Source organism: Mytilus californianus, unplaced genomic scaffold, assembly GCF_021869535.1.
Source record: "Mytilus californianus isolate M0D057914Y unplaced genomic scaffold, xbMytCali1.0.p SCAF_20, whole genome shotgun sequence".
Lineage (NCBI taxonomy): Eukaryota > Metazoa > Mollusca > Bivalvia > Mytilida > Mytilidae > Mytilus > Mytilus californianus.
Window position 1 is genome coordinate 6241434 of NW_026262669.1, and position 13839 is coordinate 6255272.

The 13839-nt window shown below is 31.4% G+C and overlaps 1 long non-coding RNA gene across 1 annotated transcript in view; it reads right to left on the reverse strand.

Moving 5' to 3' along the window:
- Nucleotides 1–463: 463 nt before the first annotated feature.
- Nucleotides 464–13839, reverse strand: part of LOC127731628 (uncharacterized) — a 37007-nt gene continuing 23631 nt past the window's right edge. Inside the window, exons 2-3 of the long non-coding RNA XR_007995644.1 lie at nt 1295–1516; nt 464–527 (exon numbers count right to left, since the gene is read on the reverse strand). This is a non-coding gene — a long non-coding RNA (uncharacterized LOC127731628). The remainder of the gene's footprint in view (nt 528–1294; nt 1517–13839) is intronic.

Here is a 13839-nt window from a genome sequence, read left to right on the forward strand (position 1 = left end):
AATAACTGAAAACAGGTTTCACAAAAGTTTATTAAGACAATGGCAAATTTACACTGTTACAATACTATAAATCAAAGTAATTTAGAATTAACCATATGGAAATCGTGTATTATTTGTGTTCAGGTTTTAATACACAAGATAACCAGAAAAGAAAGTCATACCTTCTTTAAATGTTCCTCTACGAATTGGATTATTCCGTATTTTGATAACATCACCTCGTTTTAAAGATTCTATTGCATTCATTGAGCTTCCAGCACTACTTGCGCCAGTTGATGCTTCGGATAAAACATAGTTGTTTTTGACCATTTGCAAGTGTAGACCATAGCTATTATATATCATCATCGAATGAAATGTAGAAACAAAGAGATACACTTCATCATAAGGAGCAGTAAAATGCCGATTTCGATTGTTATAAGCGCTTCCAATGTTTGTGATAACGTAATCAAATACCACTGTCTTTGAAGGCTCCATAATTTCAACCCTTGGTTGTAGTTTTGCATGAAATGCAACTCTCTTATCTTGTCCACCTGATAAGATAAACAGTATTGATTGATTGTCGGTTGCTTAATTTCATGTGACAAATTAATCAACAGTATTTGTTATGTATACGTTGATTAACTAAAAAAAAAACATGCACCAGCATTTTTTCATTCAAGGGACATTTGTCTATCAAATATCAGTAACTATGTGTTAAATTTATCTATCAAATATCAGTAACTATGTGTTAAACTTGTCTATCAAATATCAGTAACAATGTGTTAAATTTGTCTATCAAATATCAGTAACTATGTGTTAAATGTGTCTATCAAATATCAATAACTATGTGTTAAATTAGTCTATCAAATATCAGTAACTATGTGTTAAATTTGTCTATCAAATATCAGTAACACGTGTTAAATTTGTCCTACGCATCAGCTTAGGTTTTCAAATTTGCATATTAGAACTATAATTCAAAAAAGGAGAAATGTTGCTATTCTGCTAGATATACGAACAAGTTGATTTAAGTAAAATATATGTTGTTAATAATATCGTAGCTCTTACACCAATTTACCAAACACTGTGTATAAAAGGGTAATTAAAGTTGTGATTTGTGAAGTATAACCCATTTGCTAGTTGACTGACCATTCAATGTCATAAATCTTATTTAATTACAGGGTCTGAATTTTAATGGCTATTCATCGTTAAAAGTTTTGCTATTAACTTACTATTCTTACATAATCAAATGGCTTCTATGGTCAATTTTGTCATAAGGAATTGGAACCTTATTTTCTTAAAACATTAGAGCATTTCTTACTCTGAAGCTTCGACTTTATAGATGCTAGTTCAGACTTGATATCCTGTTTCAACCTAGTGAACTCTGGAAATAGATCCAGAACTGATTGCTCTAGCTGCAAGGAGGGTCGTCCCAGGACGTTCAAAGCGAATATTGCAGCAAAGATGTGAACTATCAGTCTCATGACCTGTGGTGTGAGGTGATGCAGGTTGTACAGTGATGTTATAAAAACGAGGTTTAAAGCTGAAATAAACGTTGTATACATTATTTGACAACACATCATACACAATATATTCTCTAAGTCAGACAATGTAGACATGCAGGAATAAGAACTGATTTTATATTGATGTTTAACTGAAAAAATATAAAAAAATAACTTTGCAACGGACTTGAACTTGTATCATACGATCTCGTTTCATGTCTGTTTTGATTAAAAAAATGTAAAAGGAAAAACTTATTGATGACGTCACAATGCAATCAGTTATGACCCCAAAGAAAAATAAGCGTTTGCATTAAATGTACATTTTTGTAAATATAAAAATTAAAAGATATGGCATGATTGTCAATGAAACAACTCTCCACAAGAGACCAAATGACATATAAATTAACATCAAAAGGTCATCGTGCGGCCTTCAACAATGATCAAAACCCATACTGCATAGTCAGATATAAAAGACACAGAAATGATAAATGCAAAACAATTCAAACGAAAACACTATCGGCCTGATAAATGCATAAAATAATGAACGAAAAACAAATATAACATGCATAATATATAGCAACAAATGACAATCACTGAATTACAGGCTCTTGACTTGGGACTGACACATACATAATGTGGCGGGATTAAACTAGTTTGAAGGCGCCCCCTAGTTCAAAGCCAATAACAACTAATAAAATATCATTCATCTTAGACTCAAAGACTTCATGTTTAGGCAAAATATATAGTTTTATCGTTTTTTTTTGAAAACTTAAAATTTCAGAGGTTCATTTCGTACATCGTTTAAAACTCAGCACATGTTATTAAGCAATAAGAGTACACAATTCAATAATCAGTTGGCTTTCTGTTTGACGTTTTCACTATACTCTATTAATAATGTTTACATTGGTTAAATTTTAAAAATGTATCAACCTATATCAATTACCAGCAATAACCCGTTTGTTGTTTTAATAATTGTCAAGTTGGTATTTTTTTCAACTTGTTTTGTTTTTATTCTGCATTTCCTGACTACTTGCATAAAATTAATAACGTTGGCACTAATCTTGTAGCCCATGTTTTCTGATAATGTGCTGTTGTCATGAAATAGAGGTTCCTTTATGATGAAAGTTTCACTAGGGACAGATATTATGGCCCAATTATGTATAACAAAGCTTTCATTGGAACCTCTATTACGCACAACAAATATACGTTGACACCACGAGTTAAAGTATTAAAAACAAAAAAAACCAAGAAAAACGGAGTACGGAGTAAGGAGTCTTCAATAGTTTACTTGAAGATTATAATGTTGAATTTGGTTGCCGAAACTATCACCACTGGGGTCTGTTGTTCAACTTGTCGATAGTGCTAATGAGTCGTAAAATGTTCTTAATCATTGGATTAGAATTAATCATATGATTAGTGTGTTGTTCGTTAATTTAAACGCGTTGTAAAAAAATGCTAAAACTGTCGTTTAGTTTAATCAACCTCATGGGGGTGTATTAAATTTTAATCATATGATTAAAACATCAAACATGGCTGCTGTAGCAATGCGAACATTAGTGTGTGCTCGAAAAATGAGATGTATCCCCTGAAAAGGGAGTTTATCAATGACCAGCTATGAAAGCTCTTTAGATTTGAAAAAAAACAACACATTAGATGTGTTAGGAGTTGAGTTGGTACATAAATTGGAAACAGATTAGACATGACAGTGTGAAGGATCGAACGGATACATATAATAGTCATCCGATAACAGAATGAAATTGCACTTATCGAGAGTTATTCGTTGTATGTTACCGCTTACCGAGCAGTGTTGATTTTAAAATGCTAAAGACGGGCAACATTATTGTGCGGAATCATTCAACAGATTATGACGAACAAGCTTTTATAAATAATAAAGGTTACCATAGCATTAATGTACAGGCCATGATTGATTTCCAAAGCAAGTCTTTGCTAATTTTCCCGCTTTTTTTAAGATCCAATTTTAGCACATTTTGTAGCGCCCTTGACTTAACTGCTTGCGTAGGTAAATTTAAATGGATAAATTCGGCCCTCAGATAGCTCGGATCAAACGATATTTATATTTTTGCGTAGTTTTATTTATCACACCACTATTTATTTTCATTCAGGAAAAATTATGAGCTTGACGAGGATAAAAATATTTATAATAAAAATTTGCTCTAGTAAGTGTGTTATGTCAGTGATTAAGTATAATATTCAGATATAGTGAATAAAAAGTCTCACCATATTTAGCAGTTGACACGATATACAAAAACAAGCACCTGTTCTTCAGAATTTGGAAAACCTAAGAGTCAGGGATTTTTCAAAACAGGAACAGATATACTGGTCCTAGTTCAAAATAAGTCAGAGGCTGATTTAGGGAATTACTGACGCATGACTAGAGCGGGCCCCCTCTTAGGCAGTCAGTGCCCCCTCCCTTATGAAAATTTCAAAATCCGCCATTAGAAGTCTTATACCGCGTGAGGTGAGGGGTATGGGGGCCTATTACTAGTAACTTCAGGAATCAAAACACTTTCCAATCATTCATATCACCAATATATGTTTGATTTTTTTTAAAACTGAACACTGCTTCTCCCATGTTTCTGGTAAAGAGCCTAAGGTCCGATTAAGATATGATAAAATATAAATTGCAGCAAATTCATTGAGCATCCTGATATTATATAGTATCCAACATATAAATTTCACCATTTAATATTCTATCGTTATGTGAGTAATGATCGTTAAGTTGAGATAAAAAAGAGTCAAAATAAGACGTCGTTTTTATTTCCTTTGACGTCGTTATCTGATAATGTGATTTAAAATAAAACAAATCTGAAACCTTAATAAATTCACAAAAACATGCGTGTTTCTTGTGAGTTGAAAATAAAGAAATATTCAGCCATGTCTGCATGATTATACAACTGTCTTCACAAATAATTCTGACATGAGACAAATAAACACCGACTCGGTTGCAGTGGCGAATGATCCTGGGGGGGGGGGGGGGGGGGGGGAGTGTGGGGTGAGGGGGGGGTAGGTTTTCCGGTGGTTTATCTCCGTGAAAATATAAACCATTGATATATTTGACATTTCAAAAAATCTATCTGCATATAGGAAGAGAAACCCTACTCCTTGTATATATTAATCTTTCTGTATGTGTCTGTCCCAAGTCAGGAGCCTACAATTTAGTGGTTGTCGTTTGTTGCTGTATATCATATTCGTTTTTCGTTTAGAGAATTATGGTCAACAAGTAAAGACTAGAAAAAAATGTACCCAAAAAATATAGAAAACAGATTAAAGGTGTGATGAACTATAAAGAATAGAGGCCAATTGGCAGAAAATAAAAGAGTGGAAAGAAATGGATCCACAAATAATGAAAAGATATAGAAATGAAGACCTGACCCCCTCCTCCCCTCCACGACCACCATCATCCCCAATACATGACACCACCACCACCCACAGTCGCATATATAAATATCTAAACAAATCTTTAATTTTGGTTTCATAGATTGATTGATTTGACTTCTTAAAGATACTGAATTAAACTTTTGTTTACTGTAATACGTAAGATACTTCATATATAACTTATGATTCACCGTAATCCATATAATATTAACTTAGGTAATGATTCGTATAAAGTTTAGTTCAAATGATAATTTATTTTGCTTTTACAATAGAATATCTGTGTCCTCTAGCATTACAGTATATTATGAATGAAAAATTGCCTTCGCACAAGGATGTAATTGTCACAATAAAAATGTAATTCGTTTTCTACTTCTTTTTTCAGTTTCTGCAAATATGATTAAACGTTTCAAGTGCAATATTGTCAACCTAGAGAGTCTTCGTGTTCCTCATCTTCACATTCATATGTATTAAATCTCAAATGATTCTTAAATGATGAACTCTGCCAAAAACAAAAACGTATAAAAATGTAGAACACAGTGGGAATACTGATTTTGTATTATTATAAAAAATAATCTCCCAGGGAATAGACATGCTTATAAAAATGAAGATGTGGTGTGATTGCCAATGAGACAACTATTCACAAGAGACCAAATGACACAGAAATTAACAACTACAGATCACCGTACGGCCTTCAACAATGAGCAAAGCCCATACCACATAATCAGCTATAAAAGGCCCCGAAATGACAAATGTAAAACAATTCTAACGAGAAAACTAACGGCCTTATTAATGTACAAAAAATGAACGAAAACGTTTTTATTTCTAGAATATTTGATTATTTCAATTCAAAATTTTCGGAGTAGTCAATTTAGAGTAATTTTCCTTTAATGACTTTTTTCATCAGATATTTTGGCTTTTTGTCTATTGAGAAAAACTATAGATTGATAAGTTGCCTTTTTATACGTTAACTGCTTTAAGCAGTTATTTGCCCTAATAGACGAATTATACCATTTTCAAATTTTTAGTTTATTCTTTCATTTTGTGTATTTTTAACAGAATAACTATCAAAATAGCAGCTGCCTCTTTAAGTGAGTTATTAACCACCATTGTGATTCCTTGTACGCTCAATTTTACTTTCTGTTTAAAGACCTTTTGGAATCTTCTGGTTTTGTCGGATTGATACACACCTTCAAAATTTGAAAGCTTAAATTTCATTGGCTGATGTAAAAACTACCAGGACAGAAAGTATAACGGAGTGTTGTCATATCGTTGTAAGCAAACCTTTTAAGAGTAGACACAGGATTTGACATTTTATCAATTTGGTTTGAATATAATCAGAATTTATGTGGAATCTTCTATGTTTATTCAACTCTAAATTTCTTAATCCTTTTTTGGGAATAATTCACTAAACGATGACAGAAGGGTTGTTGTAATATAAATATTCGTGTCTGACGACGACAAAAGGAAATAGGAATCGCAGAGTCAATTGCAGTGTAGTCTGTATAAACAGAGACATATATACACATATGTCTCTGGTATAAACAAAGCAAACATCATTGGTATGATTACAAATGAGAAAACTTTTATCAAAAGACAAAATAATATACCAAACACCAAGACAGCGGTTACAAGTTAATTTATCAAAATCAACACAAATGTAATTCATAAAATGACATTTTCATAGTTTTAGTACAATAAAACATCTACATCAAACGCTAATGTACTGTTTTGTCGAGACTTTGGACTACAAATCCATTATAATGTTAATTTTGATCATTTCACGTTTAACCGCTGTCTTGGTGTTTGGTATAAAGATTTATATACCAATAAAACATGGTATGCCTGATGGCATTCAACAACGAACAAAGCACATCCTGTAAAGTAAGTTATCAAATACCTCTTTACTGGCACGACTAAATGTAAACCAATTAAAACGAGAAAATCAGCATTTCCGATTTGTGGAAAAAAACAATAAACAAAATATAACACACAGAATTTTTAAAATGTTGCCGATTTTGGATATGGACCTATAAAATGAGGCGGCGCTGTTCAAGACGTTGTGAGCGCTCTATCTCCTCAAGAGCAGTGGTGTAATAGTACAACTTTTTAAATTAAATTAGAATTCTGTTTAATTTAAGATCGCCCATGTTAAGAGTTGTGTATTATGTATAGTTGACATGTCCAGAAACAGCAAATATATTTGTTATCATTACAGAGAAGACTTTTTCCGGATACACATTTCTATTATGTTGAGCACTCTTTAAAAATAGTTTTTAAAAGTTTGGCAAAATTGGTATAAGACATTTTAGTCATTTTGTTGAAATGTTTGTCATTTTATCTTAAAAACTTGAATGACAATACTAAGATCATAGCTATTATTGTAAAATCAACATTTGAAGTCCGAGTATTCATGTAATATCACGGCAGAAAAAAAAATACCTTGAAGAAAATTAATGAATCTGGCAAAAAAGAATGACAATATAAGTTCATTGTTATTTTTGTGAAATCAATATTTGAAGTCCGAGTATTCATGTAATACACGACAGAAAAAAATACCTTGAAGAAAATTAATGATCAGCGGAATATAACGGCTGAATTATTCGGGTTACTTTTCTATGCATTGACGGACTCTTTGTTATCTCTACAATTAACTGAAATTACCTCAAACCATCTATGTGAAGAAAGCTTATATTTCATGAAACTTAACGTATGCGTTTCTAAGTTAATTAACTTAACATGATATAGGACATTAATCGATAATCATTATCTTATCTGTATATAACAGCTAAAAATGCTAATGATGCATATTCATTTATGCATTAGTTTCACTAACCCGAATAATTCAGTCGTTATATTCCGCTGATCTACGAAGGCTACACACGTGTGGTAGAAAATCGGACACGGAAAGGGCTTGAATTATTCGAGTTATAGTTTCACAAAAACCTTACTGTATAAATGATCGATAATGTTCGAGACGTTCCGAGAATCTTCATAACGAGGATATCGAATGGCCCATAGACATAGCCAAAACTCACCAATATCAGTGGGTTCACGCAAAACAAAATTGACAAATAGATCGCAGAAATGAAAACTGTTTGGTACCTGAGTTGAAATAGATTAAGATTTAAAAAATCATCGCCTTTTTTGAGGCAAGAAATTGAAATTCATATACAAATGTGAAACAGTAACAAAACATAAAAGTAACAGTGAAAAAAAGATGTTATAAGATGTTGGTGACAAGCCACTTATAACCAAGGCTGTTTCTTATTAGGTGCATTTTACTGCAATAAATCAATTTTTCAAAAATTGTATAATTATTTGCGTAAACTCTGTATTTTACTCATTTTCTTCGATCTCTTTGTATTAACGTCTAAATGAATGCCCAGTGGCAAATATTTCATACTATTTTGGGACGATGTACTAATAGTTCTTCTTTTTCTGCATGTACTCAATCAATTGACAAAGAAATTTTTTAACTGAATGGTGACATTGCATGGTAATGGTTATATCTTGATTTAAAGTTCGGTAAGAAAGGCTGAACGTTTATTATAAGGAAAAAGGGCATTTATATATTACGGAAGACTATTCTTTTTTTTTTTACTAAAAAAGTAATTATAATGATTCAATACAAGACTCATAAAACAAAAAGACATTTACAAAACCGAAAAAATAAATAAGAAAAAAACGGGAGTGAAAGCAGGTGCTCAGGAAGGGTAAGCATTTGCGAAACAGATTAATGTATCTGCTCTCTATTTCACATCATATAATTTATTTTGGTTGTTTTTGTCGATTAAGTATTACTGTCTGATTATTTGATTCGTAGATTTACGAAAGTTCATTAAAACACTAAAAAAATATATTTAATTATTCCCTTGAAGGGCAGATTAAAAATGTTCAGACTTTGAAGATCAATAACCCTAGACAAAACACACAAAAAATAAGAAAAAAAGGAAGATATGTATTTTTTTTTATCCACTTGCAAAGTCTGCAAGGGCTTTTGGTGAAAATTAAGGGGGTGCAAGTAAACGGTGTCTCCGACTTTTCTTTATAGTACATTTGCATGGGTAAAATGATTAGCTATACTGTTGAAAAATGGATAAACTATTACCAACAAAAAAATACCAGTATGACAAAACACTAAAATTGGCTTATTTGAGGTAGATAAACGTCTTCATTTGTATCATTCGAACACACCTACCATGCCGTAATGACTCATTGCAAAATCATGACATTTGACCCATATGATTTATTCTTTAATAAAGTCATTTTTAAAGCTTTTTTTATCAACAATTAGGCTTTATATATGAAAATAATGGAATCTGAAGCGTAATGATATACCAATTCTTTTGTTTAGACAAAACAGTTAACTCAAATACGCCTGAACTTAACAAGGTCTACCCATTGAGGTACTATACTAACTTAGTAACAAGTAAGTATAGTACCCCCATGGTCTACCCGACTTTTATTTGCGATAAAATGGTAATGGGGTGAATTTGGGACTTAACAATATGGTTTTTTTTCAATCATTGTACAGGTCATAAAGTGTTGTCTTTGTTAGCTTGACTCTTTGGCAAGTAATTGGTTCCAGTACTTAATTTTCTGTAGGTTTGTTGCATATACATGTATACGGGATATAGAATAAAACGGTCATTATACATATTCGAGAACAATGATGGTTTTGAAAATTATTTGACTATTTTACATCCTTTTGAGCAAAGAAAATTAAGAATATCGTCACATAGACTACACATTGAATTTGGTAGATACCGGGGTATTCTTCGACAAGACAGAATATGTCCCAGGTGCACTTCAGGTGAAGTTGAAGATGAAGTTCATTATCTAATAAAATGTGACACCCATTTACTTAAGAGAAAGGAATTAATTCAAAATGTATTAAAATCATGTCCAAGCTTTCAACATTTAGATACTTATAACAAATTAGTTTGGATTATGAATACTGAAGACCCCTGTACATTAGCTGCATTTTTTTAAGTATATAAACAATACAGATAATTAGATCGTAATCTGCAGCAACTGATTTTAACTTGCTTCATTATTAAACACTATTATACTCTGGTAGGCCTGCACTGAGCATAAGAAGATTTAAATCCTGCGGCAACGTCCCTTGATGCTCATTTTTGGTTTATCATAGATTTCTTAATGCTGCTATAATTTATTATCTTTCAAAACTACTTTCTATGCGTTTTTGACTGATCTGCTTTGGGTACAAGTAGGGATTACCCCTTTCAGCATCGACTCTTGGTACCCATTGCAGATGAGCCAATATTAATAAATCAATGTAGTTGCATAGTTAGGTTTATTTTATTTTATTTTTAATGGTCACAGCAACTTCCTGATGCACTTGGGTCAAGGTTGATTTTAAAATGTCTATCTTTTATTTACACTACATGTACAGTTGTTCATATTATATAGTTTTGTCAAAATGTGTAATCATATTGTTGTATGTTATATGCCCTCCTGGGTCCTAATTTGGTGAATAAACTATTCTATTCTATTCTATTCTATTCTATTCATATGCGACACTGTAATATTGTGTGAAGATAATTAAAATGATGCACAACTTTTGATCATAATAAAGCTATCCTGTAAGGATGAAAGTGAATCAGCTGAACTTTTAAAAAGCAGCTTTGAAAATAAATTAATAAACCCAGAAGAACCTTGACTTTTTGCAAATTATTAAATTTTTTAAATGGGCATGACTTTTCACAAATATGGTAATTAAATTAGAACCGTACATAAGGCTTCAAAGTATTTCCTTTTGGTGCTATTTAAACAATGAAACATTTATAACATAGACTTTACACAATAGCCATACTAATCCAACCATGGGGGTCCAAATTCAACCTCCTTGTTCTACTAAATTATTGCATAATTTGAAATGTGATAATTTTGTCATATTGCTGTTGATTGTGATTTGTTAATTGTGGATCAGTATGTCACTAATAACACATAGTTATATTATGATTGGTCAATTTTTTGTTATGTAAATCAACGTTTATTCAAAATGACTAAGTGGATTGAATTCAGTGTTTTTCTATAATGTTAAAGGGGTTTCGGTCTATTAAAACGCAGTATTAATATTCATAAAACATGCAAATGGGCATGTTCTCGTCCTGAATATGCACTAAAAGTGCCGTTGGACGTTAAACATCATTTATCATTATCGTCGTATCCTATTGTGCACTGCATGTGGTATAATAGATATTTGAAACGTTATCATTCATTCTGTACTGGACTATACTCTGTAAATGTAGTAAACTTGCATTCTTAAAGTTTTCAGTGGATGCGACTCGTGTAGTTAGAATTTAAGCCAATCATTTGTGAACGATATTATTCAATGACATGCTCATTCTAGTTTGGATAAATATTTTTAATGGAACTTTTAGTACATTTCTAATCTTAGGAATTTCGCGCAAAAGAAATTGATTTTTGTTTTATGAATTTCATTTAATGCAATTGATGTTTATCTTTCAAATCAAATTAAATGAAAATTAAAAAAAAAAAAAAAACATTTAAGTATAACAATATCAATATAATATATAGTCAATTGAACTAATTTATTTCTATATTTTTTTTCGGAAAATTTTATTCTAACTAAAAAAAATCCATGATAGACTCAGCTGCAGCATTTCAGATATACATTTCCAGGAAGAACAAAACCTACTAGGTAATTTGTCTTAGTAAAGGCAATTAGAAGGAGTATTTACAAAACGACAGAAAGAAATGCGAGACAATACTGAAAAATATTAATAAATTAATATCCCCCATCTATTTATGCATATAGCCGGCATTTAAAGAAAAACAAATTATATATATAATATTTATTTATACCTGCCCGAAGTATACAAAGCAATGCAGTGCAACAAATCATTGCATACCTGCGAAATATATTGCAAAATTGGATGTTTACAAAGCTGCACTATACCAGTAAATATTTGTAAAAATGTGTCTTTATTGTGTATTCTTTATCGGGTGTAACCTTTGCAAATAATAACCTCCACATGCATTTCATATCCATCGTTTAGCAATGTAAAAATGATTGTTTATCATATATTTGTTGTCTCTTTATTCCCACACAAAGACTGATGTTTGTTCTTGAATTGTTAAGGTTATAAAATTCCGTAAAATTTAAGAAATGACATTTCTTTCCATACGTGAAACGAAATGAATAAATATCTTTATTCCCAAATACATTTACACTCTACGTAAATATTTTTGCATTTTCTCTTTTCTTATGGTATTTGAATGTTATTCTCCACAAAAACTTTACAACTATTTGCGACCGTAACAAATATCAAAATTTATCTTGGTGTAAATACATAGCAAAGCTGAAGTTTTATGGACCCCTTTAAATGTTGATATTTTCGGTTACTTTATATATGTATACAAAATATTGGAATTACTTCAATTTATTTATGTTTTGAATAGTTGTTTGCATGATATGTAAACCGCGGTCTCTAAAAACTGCCCTGTAGTATGGAAACACTATAAATGTTAACATTTACGATGTGTAAAGAAATGGCAAACACCTGCAAATAAATTGTAAAGCATATGCAAAGCTTAACACCTAAACAGGTTTACCAAATATTTGCATAGGTACGTAAATAGAGGATTTCGTGCAGTGCGTCATTTCGGGGCCTTTTGTAGCTGACTATGATGTTTGGGTTTTGCTCATGTTTGAAGGCAGTAAGGTTACATATAATTGTTAACTTCTACATCATTTGGTCTCTGGTATACATATAGAGAGTTACTTCATGTGCAATCATACCATATCTTTCTATTTCTATATTTACGCACCCCGCGTGAATATCTGATACCAAAGATATATCATAGTGTCGGATAGTTTTATTTGATCTTTTTTTTATTGTTTTGTAACTGCATAAAATATTTGTTCAGGGATTTGTTAATGAATATAACGAGTACGTCGTAAATTCATTTTGATAAAAACAAACTATGCCGTATGATTAACAATTTATGTTATTGTTCATAGTTCTGAATTTATTTTCACCATCCATAACAATCATCTAAAATGTTATCTTGGCATGCCATGCTTGATAGAAATGCGGACGTGAAAGAAAGCACTCTTCACCAAAGCGTCAACGGAGATTGCATTCCACGGATGTAATATTACGATAAGTTCATCATTTATCGAACAAAATACCTGGAATCTGTATCGAGTTGTACTAAATGAACAACAAAAATTACAGGTTTTTAAAGGATTCGTCATCATATTGCTAAATAAATTTAACAAAGACTTCAAATTATCTGCTATCAACACTCAAATTCCGTGAAACTAAAAGATAAACTTTATACAACCAACACGGTAACAACGTAAATTAGAGATTAGCCTACCGAGGACAAACACTGACAATGTTTCCAAGTTGGAACAGCCGTTGCTGCACGGTAAAACTAGTTTGAACGATGATTAAATCTTTTTATAGAAATACAATTTTACTTAATGAGTGCAATTTGTTTGGGATTTTTTCTACGATCACCTAGGTCCATCATTTCAGATAAAAACTTCTGTGAACAAACAAATGAAAAACTTTGGGCCTAGTCATGATCAGTAATGGATGAATGGAGATGTGTATTATTGCAAAATGTACCGGAAAGCACATTTTGTTAAACAGAATGCATTAATTTCTGCATTTCTTAAATCATTTTCCCCTTCAAGCACATTTAATTTTAACTCAAACAGACAATTTTGATGAATCTAAACTATGTATATATTACCATACAAAATATGAACATGTTATAAGATATTTATTTAATCATATATATTTGGCACCCAACAACATGTATGACTATACTACATGTACGATACGTATGTTACTTGTATTTTACAAGGTCTTAATGACATGTGCCCTTTAAATACATATAATTATGATTTATTTATGAGTTTCAATTGACTTTGAAACATTTTTCAGTAATCTAGAGTACTTTAAGA